Raw genomic sequence first — 14,163 nt, forward strand, 5'->3', positions numbered from 1 at the left:
GAGTCAATAAACATCTTAATACTTTCAAAATCACAATTATCTTCATTTTTCACTCAATAATCAATAACATTTTTATTCGGGCAATAAAACTCAATCAAACTTTTATTGGGGTGTAATAGCAGATTTTATTGGGGGTCAATAAACCTCCTAAAAATATTTATTGTCCCCTAATAAAACATTTATTGTAAATTAGGGTCTAAATATTTATTGCCCTCACTAAAGTCGCTTTGATTTTTGATGCGTCAATTCTTATTAATCGGTGCATGCTTGAATACATAAAATTGGTGGATACTTCTACTATTATTCAAGATATTTTCTCGTTATCTATTGTAAATTAGGGTCTAGACATTATATATCTCCTTTTGTAGTCGACAATTTCATTAATCAAGGCTTTTAACCGTTATTTAAATAAATAAATAAATAAATCGACTTTTTATATAGTTATATGATTACTATTAGAGAAATTTTAAATACACACCCCAAACTACTTAATACACATCCCTATTATTTTATATTTCAAATCAGATTTTGTAGGTAGATTAAATGACCAAAATAGACATTATATATTAGAAGAAAAATAATAATAATAATAATCATATCTTCCTTATATGATTCTATAATTATAAACACAATAAATTTTTATAGATGCATCCTCATTTAAAACAAGAATAAAGTTAGAAAACATCTAATTTAAATTTTCCTTAAATAAATTGTAATTAAATGGGGTGAGAAACCATATCATTTAGAATTTCAAAATCAATGGCATTAAATGTTTTTAAAACAAATCGCTTTACTCCCACTTTTAGTTTTTTTTTTTTTTTTTAAGTTATGACTAGTCAATTTATTATCTAATATAAAAAATCACAAGTATAAAACTTTGTAATTGTTAATTTGTTTGACCATCCAATGACAATTTAGTAGTTCCACCAGTGTGGAGAAACTACTGATACAGTCTTGGTTGAATGTTCGACTCAAAATTTTATACTTATCAATATTGTGTTTGGTGTATGAGAACTTAAATAATACAAAACCTATTTCTAAGCATCTATTTGAAGGGAATAGTAATAATTCCTTATGGATTTCTCAATAAATAACACAAGTAATTAATATGGTCAATTATAAAATACTAATATGTTAATATATACTAATCAAATTAAATAGTAGCCTTAATGTAGTTAAATAATAGTGTATTTCATGGTTTTTTAGGTTGAGGATATTTTGGGTAATTTGGGTTGTGTATTTAGTAAAATATTAGAATGAGTAATTAAATGATAGGTGTATTGAGTAAGGAGTGTGTATTAAGTAATTAGGGGTGTGTATTTAAAACTTTACATTATTCTATAATTATAAACACAATGAATTTCTATACATGGCATCCTCATTTAAAACAAGAGTAAAGTTAGAAACCATCTAACTTAAATTTTCCTTAAATGAATTGTAATTATAGAAAATTACTTAGAAGTGTTATTTTGAAATTTTAATTAGCCATAAGAGCAACTCCAACAGCTTCCCCATATTTTGATTTTTCTCTACTTTAGGGAAAAATAAGCCTCTTTTGCTCCAACAGATTCCCTACAACAATCTCTATTTTAGGGAAAGTGAGGAAAGAGAAAACCAAATTCCCTATATTTACAACAATCTCTAAAAATTTAAGGAAGAATATGGAGATTTTAGAGATTGCTGTAAAATAAGGAATCTGTTGGAGTTTGAGAAGAAAAAGATGCTAAATCTTTGACTTTTGCTTATCTATTATATCAAAATTATAGGAAAATTACTGATGCTCTTGCTCTTCATTCTCTGACGAACCACTCATCGCGCACGGCTTCAACGGCGCTTTCTCCGTCGTCGATCAACTTGTCCTGGCTCTCCAAGGCTGTTGGTTTCTTCTCTGTCGCTCACTCAGAGGCCAGAAGCTTAATCTCCAATCTCGAGGTAACGGCTTTGTATATCTGAAGGCTCTAAGCTCTCAATTTCTTCTCTGAAGCTTCATCGCCGTTTTGAGCTCTCAATTTCATCTCTTTCACCACTGCCTCTATCCTCGGCCAAGAGAGCAGCGTTTGGTCTAAGAGCGCCAACTTTCCTCAGGTTCACTCATTTTTTTCATCTCTGGAAGTTTAAGCTTCATATTTACTTCATCTTTAGATCTGACTTTTTAGGGTAAACTTGCTTATTGGAAGTTGGAGTATGATATGATGATCAAGCTTCAGAAAAATTACTGATGAACTCAATTTTGAAGTGTTTGTGTTGTTATTGATTTGAAGATTTGATATATGAAATCAGATGTTTAATTGAGGTTTAGAATGGGAATCAGAGTAGCTTAGATTGCTTGGTATATTATGTATGCAATTGAAAGTGAATTGGAAAATGTTAGACACAGTAGCAATTTCTTAATGTCTGTGTGCATTGATAGCTTGTAGTAGCATATGTGAAGCTTAATTTAGGCTGTGATATGTTGGGAATTGTCGGAGTTATGGCAACTTGCTGATTGTGAATTTCTTTGAATCGCAGCTTTGAGGTTGAAGTTTCCATTGGCTTGATGATTTTTTATTTTATTTTTTTATTTTACTAGTTCAGTGCATTTTTGATTGAATATGAATTATTTTTCTTGCTTCGTATTCGTGTTTGTGTTTGTTTTTTTAATGAAACTGATGGATTGATGATCAAGTAGTTTCCAATCAGTGATCTCTGTTCTTCAGTTAGCAGTTTCAATTTGAGAATGGTCAAGAAAATAATGCAATTTCAATTTGAGGCATGACTTTTGGTGCCTTTGTTAGTGTAATTAACAACTGAACTGATAAATGCATTAGATATGATTTGTATATTTTAATCACTAAAAACACTTCAAATGCTATACAATAATGCATTTGTCTGTATCTGTTGTCAATGCAACGGAAGTTTCATTCTAGTTTCCTCTAATTTGTGAAAATGGCTAGTTGCAGTTTGTTATGTGGGTCCGCCAACGTGTAGCCTACTCGATGTACAAGTGGTTGTCGTCGAGAGATTATATGAATACCACTAATATGGAATCAAAAGAGAGTGTAGATATTGTTGATGTGGAAGACAACTCAGGTAACTCTATTTATGGATCATTTTTGTGTAATCAGTATTTTTGTTAGTAGCTTTTTATTACTGGTTCAGTAGCTTTGTACATGTGTTATAGTAGTTTTTTGTACTTATGTCAGTAGCTTTTTATTATTGGTTCAGTAGCTTTGTACATGTTTTATAGCAACTTTCTATACCTATGTTAGTAGCTTTTTATTACTAGTCCAATTTGTTTATACGTGTGTTATAGTAGTTTTCTGTACTACAATAGTAGCTTTTTAGATTGCTTATTTTTTTTAATCTAGTTGATAAAGAGTGCCACGTTTGCGGCGCAACAGTACATTGTTGTTTTTAGTTTTCATTTCAAATACTAATATTTTGTTGTATCTTTATTCTTGCAGAATTCTTCCCCCTTGCATTTGTAATAGTAGATTCAAAAATCATGTGAATCTAGATATTGAAGCCTCCATTGACCAAAAGATCATTCAGCCAACTAAGAAATGTTGAAATGAAGTCTCGTGGTGAAGGTGTGAGATAAGTGATTCTAGAACTAGAGAGAAACAACTCGATCTATGACCGCCTCCATCTCTCTCTGTAGGTATCTAGAACCCTCTGGAGCATTTTTCTTTCTCTCTCTTCTTTGGAGGACGTAGGGGCGACTCTTTATGGATTTCTCTAGCTCTCTTCATCACGAGTGATCTAGCTTTCTGTTTTCCGAACTCTCATCTTCGTTTGTTTAGAGGAGGGATAGAGTTGACAATGGAGTTTGTGGAACGTGACACCTCTCACCCAAAACCCTATCGGCCTATATGGGAGGTTATTTATAAAGGTCTTGACCAAATGAAATTTGGGCCAACATGAATCCACTTACTACTAACCGATTAATGTGCCCACTTACCCCATTTAAAAGGAAAACGACTGTTTTGGACAAATCTCAATTATAAAATTGCAAGCATGCCACTCTCTCCAATAAAAGTTTATTGGGGTTTTATAAAAAAAAATAAAAAAATTATTGGGTTTGGTGTTTATCAGACTCTTATAACCGGTTACCGGAATCCGATCGTCAATTGGCAGAATTAGCAGGAATCCAGTCACTGGTCGATGAACTTCAAATTTTTTATTAGGGGGTCGATAAACTATTAATACTTTCAAAATCACAAACATCTTCATTTTTTACTGATTATTGACCATCAATAAAACTTTTATTGGGGGCAATAAAACTCTAAAACTTTTAGTTTGGTGCAATAAAAGATTTTATCGGGGTCAATAAACCTCCTAAAAACATTTATTGCCCCCAAAAAAAAACATTTATTGGTGGGCAATAATAATTTTATTGCCGGCCGATAAAAAATTTCTAAACTTTTATGCCCCCCAATAAAACATTTATTGGCCCTAATGAAACCTAAATAGTTTACTACCCACTAATAAAACCTCTGGCGAAGTTCCAATAAGGTCCGGTGGGGTTAGAGGCCTAACTCCCTGGGGACTAGGCTTAATATGATTGAAGTTGTTCACATTGCTTTTGGTAACAGTTGATAGTTTTATCTTCAAGCTGTTACTTTTCTGTCATTCATATTTCTGCCATTTTTATTTACTTTCTTAAACTTTTTCAATCGCTCTTTACTTTTTCACTCTTTGAGATACGGCTTATTTAGTTTCTTGCAATTTACTTTATTGCTCTTTATGTTTTAGCCCTTAATCTACAATTCACTTCATTTTGTTTCATTATCTTGTTTACGCTTTTGTATTAGGAGTAGTTGTAACCAATATTCTAAAAATTACAAGACGCTAGTCAGGTTGTCGCTAGGGGCCTAACACCCTGGGGACTAGGCCGAAGCCTAGGCTGTTTTTATTTTTTTTAATTATTTTTTTAAATTTATAATTTATTTTATAGCCTATAATTATACAAATAAGAATACATAAAGTATAAATTGGTTGAAAATAATTAAATTACCCAAAATAGAGAGAAAATGTTATAATGAAATAAAATAAAATGACACAAGTTGCTGCAAACCATTCAACAATCACATAGCTTGACAGGACTTGCCCCAAATTTCATCCTGAAATCCGAAGTGGCCCAATAGGGCCCACCTAAGAATGACTCTACCAAAAATTTGAAAGCGCCACCCTTAAAATGAACTACCCAAAACCTGTAGCAAACCCATTTACACTCCTAAACAACCATCCTTATACTTCTGGAGCCACCCTGCTCCCCAAATGACATCAACTCCACTTTCACATTATACAAATCTCATTTTAACAGTATTAATCCCACAGGTTATCAGAGCAATTCTAAATAATAAAAGGTATACAAGAATATAGAAATAAGAGGGTAAAGGATCGATAGATCCTACACTGTGGAAGCATTTACAACTATGCCTCAACTCTATGTACGCTTAACCTCAACTAATCTCGCTTGCAAACTAGGCATTTGAAACTGAAGGGCCCAAGGGAAAGTAATTGAAAAACACATTAGAGTGAGTGGACAAAAATAAATAATCGAGATAATTTAAATTAAATGAGCTTTGATACTCTCCCACAATTTGAATTATTTACAAAAATGTCGATGCATGCCACATTTATAAAATATATTTCTCTATTCTCAAAATCTCGTGGAAACCTACCAGCTCCGCTGGTTAAGAGAAATTGGACTAGCCCCGCTAGTCAAGTAATAGTAAAGTAGGGGGAAGAAGTTATCACCATACGAGTAAGGGAGTCTCCCAGGCTCGGGTCAGAGCCTCTCATGCTCTTTGCTCAACTCACCCACAAGCATATAGTAAGCAGGAAGGAGCACTAATACGCTAGCTAACAATAAAATAAAACGACCCAGGTATGGTGGAGTAAAATCATACAAAAACCGAAAACCAATAAAACTTCCTCAAAATCTCGCAAAAGGAATCATGAGTACGATTCCCAACCGTCTTGGAGAATCTCAGGAGAAAATAATTATATCAACGACGTGTCCCACACGCTAAAATATTCTCGAATCAATAAATAAAGAGTGATTCTAGTTGGACCTCCAAATTTGATATTTGGACCTCCAACTTTTTTCAATTATTAATATACTTTGTCAAGTCATATGAAAAGACAAATAAGGACAAAGAGAGAAAACTGAAAGAAAAAAAAAATACTCTTCTTAAATTACCTCCCTAAATATAACATTCAATTAAATTGATTTTTTATTTTTTATTTTTCCAAAATCTCCTTATATTGACATATAGTTTTAAAATGGGAGCTTCTATTCATACCTCCAAAATTGGCATTTAGACCTCCCCACTTAATAGACCTCCAACTTACTTTTACAAATAATCAATATGCTATCTACGCCTCCTTACTTTTCCCATAATACCCATTGTCCAAAAATATCAATAATTTTTTTTTTAGAGTGTTGTATTCATATACATCCAAAATCGGTAGTTAGATCTCCATCAATTTTTGAACATTTCACAATATTATTTTACTCTTGATACGACTAAGCCAAAGAAGAAAAAAAAAACTTTCAGTTGATAGCTCTCTCTCCCCCTCACCCCCCCCCCCCCCCCCCCCCTCCCCCTCTCTTATTATTGTTGTATTTTGTAGTCATATGCATCTTTAGAGGCCAAGAGCAATTCATTTCTTCAACTTCCTAAGATTCCCTCGTTTCATATATTTGCTCGATGGGAACAGTATGCTCCAATGAATGAGTATGATTTTAAGAGAAAGTGGTCTGTTGGTGTTTTGGTTAGAGAATATTGCATATCTGAAATTGACTTGAGGAACTACAAAGTAAGGAATTGGTCTGTTGATTTCTCTGCTGCTTGGTAAGGATGAAGACCATAACAAAAAAAAGAAGGGAAAAAATGGCATGAGGATGACCATTTGTTGATTTCATACCTCTAAAAGGGAAAAGACTTTTTTATATATTTTTTTTTTCTTTCTCTTTTGTGTCTTTATTGGTAATTTAACATGAGTTGACAAAGTCAATTATCTCTTGAAAAAAAAGAAAGAGGTCAAAATACTAATTTTGGAGGTATGAATAGAATCTCCCTTTTAAAATTTACCGAAAACAATTAAGTAAAAACAATAATTTCTATACATGGCCCATCATTTAATACAAAAATAAATTCAAAACAATCTAATTTGGAATTTCATTAAATTAAATTCATTGAGTATTATAATATAGTTATTACTCGATCTTCCAACCTAAAACCCTTGAAATTCCTTCTTTTAGCAAATTCAAAAGGATTCCAGCAACATATCAAGATCGAGAAAATTAATTGGTGGAGGAGAGACTTACTCATAAGAGAGCAATATCATGTGATTTTGATTCATTCTTCCTCTCATGTTGAAGATAGAGATAAAAAGTAGAGTAACATATTGTTGTATCTTATGTTCAAGGGTGTTTTGGTAAAAATAAAGAGGTCTACTTAGCCTTTTAAGTATTCTAAAAAGTAAATTAGAGGTGTACTAAGTATGGGAGGTCCAAATAGAAAATTTGGAGGTCCAACTAGAACCACCCATAAATAAATAGGTGAGATTAAACAAAATCATATATCCCAATCTGAAATCATTACTAAGGCATTCCCAATGCCAAAACCAAAGATCAAATATATAAAAGATAATTATAGTTCCATCGAAAATCCCATTTTCAAATATCTTCCAGGAATCTCAAAATCAACGAATAAAATATAATTCGTCGAAAATTATCAGAAATCATAAATCCAAATCCGAGCATAACAATTTCATATGGAAAATCAAAGCCAAAATTATTATTCAAAACCAAATAATGTGCTCGATAATTATCACGATAATTAAATAAATCAATAATTCAGAAAATATTCGCATGCATCATTTAAAATCAAATGTCCACTCACAGTACTATTTAAAAGACCATGCATACGGGTTTCTTCGTGGACCAGTGTTAACAAATAGTAAAAAAAATTACAGCTTTTTACCAAATATACAGCTATGTACACGTGTCCAAAACTATATAAGTCTGCTGTTGTAACTTTTCATTAAAAAAATTCAATCAATACAGTAGCATAGCCTCTCTATTTCCTCTACATTTCTCTTCTTCTTAAAGGTTTTCTTCTTCAAGCTTTCATGGCATCAGAGCCAGGTTGCGATCGGTGACCTTGGAGCACTTAAAGATCAAGATTCATATTCAAAACTACAAAATCAGTCATATAAATACTCGATTCGATCGAAGTTTGGTTTCGTTTTCAAATAAGTTTTCATCATCAATCTTGAAGAAAGTTTTATGATTTAATCTTTGGTTTTGACACTACTATCTTGCATCTAGGCTTTGGTTTTGTATTGTGATACTAATTGAAGAGATTGATCAGGATCGAAACCGCTTTTCTCAATTTCATTCAATTTCTATTGATGTCTTTCCCCAATTTCAAACCCTAATCCAAATTCCTAGATCACCCCATTTTTCTCTGCTTCTAAGTTTAAGCTTTAGTTGTTTGATGTTACTTGTTGATGTCAGTCATCCATGAAATCGTATAACTATTCAGGAAGTGTAATCAAGTATGTTGGATTTGGGTAGAAGGAAATTTCACTTAAGTGTAGTTTGGGATAATCAAGGACTGTAGCTTTTGTATTGTATTTCTGGAATTTCAACATAATTTTGGGATTTGATTGATAGTTTGACAACTTGGGAGAACGCTTGTGAATCTGAAGTTTTGGGGATAATTGAAGCATTTCATTTTTTAGTTGATTTTGGCCTCCTATTGAAGAAGACTACTCAGTTGTTAGAATTTCTTGGTTGTTGAGTATTTGAAGAATTATGGCTTTGGCTACTCTGATGATTTGAAGTATTTTTTTTTTGTTCTGCATAATTTGAATCCCTATTTGATTTGATCAGCTAATTGAAGACCACTGGTGGCATTTGGGGTTTGTCTGGATCAATTGTTTTTCAGTGAAAATAATAATGGGAAATCTCTTCTTTTGTGGTTAATGGTTGATGAAGAATGAAGTTTGCTACCTCTTATTGATTGTGTGCTAATCACTTGAAGTAGAAGCATTGGTATTTTGTTACCTAGTAGTCATGAACAACAATAACCAGCCACTCATCCATTTGCTTTCAAGCATTTATAACTTACTGCCCGTGAAGTTGGATAATAGCAATTACCTTACATGGTCATTTCAAATGCACAATATGCTCAAAAGCCTTAGTTTAGAGGGATACATTGATGGGTCATATTCTTGTCCGCCTCAATTTTTGGTGACTGATGGTAGTGCATATGCTGGAGTTACAAGGGAGTTTCAAGAATGGGAAAAGAATGATAAAGCATTGATGACTCTTATCACTGCCACTTTATCTAGTGAAGCATTATCGTTTGTGGTTGGAAGCCATAATTCATGTGAAGTTTGGAAAAATTTGAGGGTGAGATATGGTGTTCATTCTAGATCAGCCGCTATGTAATTCCAAACGAACCTGTACACAATTCAGAAAGGTAATGACGCTATAGACAAGTATTTTCAGCATATATCAAGGACATTATTGATCAATTAGCTTCTGTTGGCATTCATATTCCTGATGAAGAGATTATTATCATTGTTGTTAATGGCCTTCCCTCCAAGTACGTGACTATCAAAATCGTGATCAAAGCTCATATCACAACTATGTCAATGAACAAACCGCATTCTCTTTTACTTGATGAGGAGTCTACTATGGATCAATCTACAAAGTTTTTGCAGGTTCCTGATACAGTTGCAATGGTTCCTATAACTCCATACTTGGCTTCTAGTATAACACAACAACGTGGTGGTCTTCTGTCGCAAGTCAATACTAGACTTGTTAACTCTAATGGTGAAGTACAGTTCAGTAAGTGGTTCTCTCAACCCAACAATGGCTTTCATTATGAGCTTACTAATGGTTTACCTCAGAGGGGTGGACAGAGAGATAAGTTCAATTTAGGTGATCGCAGGTACTATCGTAGAAATTCTCCAGGTTTTGGTATCTATGCTAACTTTGGTATTTTTGCTCCATTTCAGTATTATCATAGCTATGCATATAGGAATTCAAATACTGGTTTTGTGAAATCTAGAGGTTTTAGTAATCCGCGTGGAAACTTACACAATTTTGTCATTGATGGTGGATGTCAACACAATAACAATACTCATGACAATTCTAGAAATGGAGGATGTGGTCAATTAGGACAAACTGCTGAATTTTGTGACTTCAATAACAGATTCACTCAAAGTGTTTCCTATTCATGTGAAGTTTGCCAAATTTGCTCACAACTTGGACATCTCTCTAAAAGTTGTCCTCGACGGTTTGCTCCTAGGAAAGTTGTTGCAATTGTCTTTGCTTTACAATGTCAGATTTGCTCTAAGAGGGGTCACAGTGCAGCAGAATGTTTCCATAAGCATCATTATGTTTTTCAACCTCAAGTTTCTGCAAAACATCAATTTATGGCTACTTCTTTCTCCTCTCAACCCAAGTCAGTATCCATTGCAGCTCAACCAAGTCCTTGTACTTCCATGCCACTCATTCCTCCTGGTTGAGGCATCTGGTATGAAATCCTCACCAAAGGTCTGTGTTCTTCGCATCATACTTGCTCTATTCAGCAGCTTGATGCTCCAAATCTTCCATCAAGCTGAGGAGGGGTGTTAATAGATAATAATAAAAATTTACAGCTTTTTACCAAATATACAGCTATTGTACATGTGTCCAGAACTATATAAGTCTGCTGTTGTAACTTTTCATTAAAAAAATTCAATCAATACAGTAGCATAGCCTCTCTATTTCCTCTGCATTTCTCTTCTTCTTAAAGCTTTTCTTCTTCAAGCTTTCAACCAGTAGCTTGGTACGTCACCCTGTACACATAATTATATTGCGTAAACAACGTCTCGCAAAATAAATACAATTCTATAATGAACCCTCATAACCCAACATCTCCTTTTATTTCTCGGACCTCAAACTTTTCTATCAACAATTATTCAATGATCAGTTATTTTTATGCCAACAATTTTTCTACTACCGATTTGAATGTCAATTGTAGAATAAGGAAGTAGGGTCTCCCGCAGAGGACTTATGGAACTAATTGTAAGACTTTCTGAGTTTAAGAGTTGATTGTGAAGTTTGTGAAAACAATTGAAAGTAAATAGCAAATAATGAAATTACTTAAGGTTGAGAATCAATAGGGAAGCAGAAGTCAGGGAATGTATCCACCACCAATCAATCAAGTATGCAAACCATGTTTAACCTAGTCTTATTCACTACTACAAAAAAAGCATTTTAGGACGTTTGAAAAACGTCATTGAAAACTTTAGATGACACGCAAAAAAAACGTCATCTATCAAGGAGTCGTTGTAAGTCACTTACAAGGACGTTCAAAAAACGTCCTCTAATGTTTATAAGGACACCAAAAAAACGTCCTCTAATTTAAAAAAAAAACGTCATCTAATGTCTTTAAGGACACTTAAAAAGCGTCCTCTAATGTCTTTAAGGACATTAGAAGAGTGTCCTCTAATGTATATTAAGACACTTTTTAAGTGTCCTTAAATCCGATAAAAGGGTCATCTAATGTATACTAGGACGCTAAAAAAACGTCCTTATATCTATTATAGAACACAAAAAAAAAATGTCCTTGAAACAAAAAGAAGACATTTACATACAAATAATCTTTACAATCCCAAAACGTCATTGTATCTATTACTCGTTACAATATACTTGACTACAAGCACTTCTTGTAACTAATTCCTAGTTAAACGTACATTCTAATCTTATCTAATTCCTAGTTAAACGTACATTCTCATTATGAACAAGTGATACTAAGCACGAGCCATGAATCTGAACAAATAACTATATTTGAAGCAACTACTGGTATAACTCTGCCCTGCATAAGTCAATAGTTGAACATAAGTAATAGGAAGGGATCAGATAAAATTGAACTTGAGATTAACAATTTATCCCATCGCCTCAAGGCTCAGAGGTAACCAGACTTGATGACTTAGTACTTGTAGAGTAAACCAATAAGACATAATCAAAATACAAACATTCTCAACTTTACCTGTTATAAACTTTAACATTTAAACATGCCAGCAGCTACTAGCAACTTAAGTTGAGCATGTGATCTGCCCAGTAAAAAAAAAAAAGATTAAATAAAGTACAGAAAAGCATATCAAAATATGCAAAGTAAACTTAAAAGAATAATATAAAGATGTATATTAAAGAAAGCTACCTTTACTTGGTCTCGAATATTATAGACTATCTTGTTCAGAAACATTAGCATATCAAGATGGTTTCTTACTTCCAGCATATAGGATATTACAGATACCAAGAAAAATTAGGGTTTAGTTAGACCAGATTCATACCTTGCAAGCAGTCACAGTTCTCCACCTCTGCAGAGGATAGCTGGGATGCGCGTGCAGGGTTGTAACAAGGTAAAGTACACCATAGCAGAAACAGCACCTTGTGCACCCTAAATGCCACAAACAAACCCAAGAGTTAAATGACCTAAATTTTCAAGTTTAGTGCAATATACAAAACCAAAACATGAAGATGATGACAGCTGCCAAGGTACCAATTGCAACTAAACATGCATATTTAAATTAAAAAGTTGTATGAGCAGCAATACCTCTTAAGCGTTGTAGAAATGATAATGATTTTACTAATTGAAACTCTAAGAACCTTGTGCTCAGAAGAAATATGAATGAAAGGATCAATAAAGACCTATACTTTAAGTGAAACGTAATTACCTTCAGTGAATTTTCTAAATATAAAGTGCAAAACTGTAACAGTGCAGAAAAATATGTGAATAAAATTTGGCCTTATTCCCATGACTCACTCCCTTCTCACCTTCAATCATATACACTTGATCCCTCTGTTGCCAAGGCCAAATCCATCTCTCCACCATGTACTACTCTTCTTGATCCTCTCTACAGCCCTCCACTGACCACAGTAAGTATCAAAGAGAAAAGCATAAACTAAACCAAAAAGAGATACTGCAAAAAACAATTCACTGAAATAAACTCCTTGAGTTGTGGTCTATTACTTGGGAAAAAAATGAAAAAGAAAACATGCATTGTAAGTCCTTAGGTAGAGATCTGCAGATTGTTAGCAAATAGAGTAAGGACTAAACTGAAAGTATCAATATCCAAGTGCAAGCAAGAGTCTAATTCTTGATATCATCTATTTGATTCAAGTGAAACGAACGTCACATGCTCTGAGAATGATGCCTATTATGCAAATGATCAAATATCATAATTCCTAGGAAAACGATGTATACTGCAGTAGTAGCCAATTAATTTATCCAAAATTAAAGATGGTTTCATAAAATATATACATTCATATAGGCACAGAAGCAAATCTCAGAACAACAAACAGAGACAATTTGAGTTTTACCTCCCAGCGATACATACAGATTGCAGTTCAGAAGTGTAAACAGCTTTTGAGGAATTCTTTTTAACATAATACAACCCCATTCTCAATTTCCCTGCAAAAGAATGTATGAGTTTGAGAAGTTAAAAAAAGATAACTCTGCTAGTCTCATTAAATTCATTTAATAACTCTGATGGAAAATTAGTTGCTAATTGTAGTCAATGGAAACATAAATTAGTAAAAGACATGGTAGTCACAGTTCAATCTAATGCACACCATCTCATGACCACGACCCGACCCGACTATCTTCAGCCACCACCATTCGAACGAACCCAAAGCACCGCAGCCCAAGCAGCCACCATAGTCGAACCCGAACTGGCTTCCATCTATTCCACCACCGCAGCGTCATGCCACACCGCAGCACATTACCGCGCCACCACAGATTGAATCTGTTCGACAACTGCAACCCGATCCCAAGGCAGCCGTGCAACCACCGCGGTAGAAACCGATCCGGGAACTGGCCTTTCCGCCACCGCCACAGCCACCGCTCAACCGTGCCGCACCTCCGCACCACACCAGCGAGACGAACCGACCAGGATCCAAGCGTCCCCAGCCTGACCCAAAGCTCCTGCACAGCGTTGAAGAAGACAACTGAAGAAGACAAAATGAAGAAGAGCCGCCCCCAACCCTCGAGCCAACGATCTGGATCCGGAGGGATCAAGATCAGGGCAAGAGAGGAGGGGGAGGGGTGTTGGTTGCAGATCTGTTTTCTCTCTCTAGTTTTTAGAGAGAGAGGCTCTCGAACTTTA

The 14,163-nt window shown here is 34.2% G+C and overlaps 1 long non-coding RNA gene across 1 annotated transcript; it reads right to left on the reverse strand.

The window, feature by feature from the left end:
- Window positions 1–11,607: 11,607 nt before the first annotated feature.
- On the reverse strand, window positions 11,608–13,931 carry LOC112173503. The gene is made up of 6 exons (XR_002925586.2): window positions 13,631–13,931; window positions 13,379–13,469; window positions 12,833–12,912; window positions 12,349–12,455; window positions 12,045–12,108; window positions 11,608–11,870 (listed from the first exon to the last, which is right to left on the reverse strand). It is a non-coding gene; the product is annotated as an uncharacterized LOC112173503 (long non-coding RNA).
- Window positions 13,932–14,163: the final 232 nt, after the last annotated feature.

The sequence above is a fragment of the Rosa chinensis genome, chromosome 6 (assembly GCF_002994745.2).
Source record: "Rosa chinensis cultivar Old Blush chromosome 6, RchiOBHm-V2, whole genome shotgun sequence".
In the NCBI taxonomy this organism is placed as follows: domain Eukaryota; kingdom Viridiplantae; phylum Streptophyta; class Magnoliopsida; order Rosales; family Rosaceae; genus Rosa; species Rosa chinensis.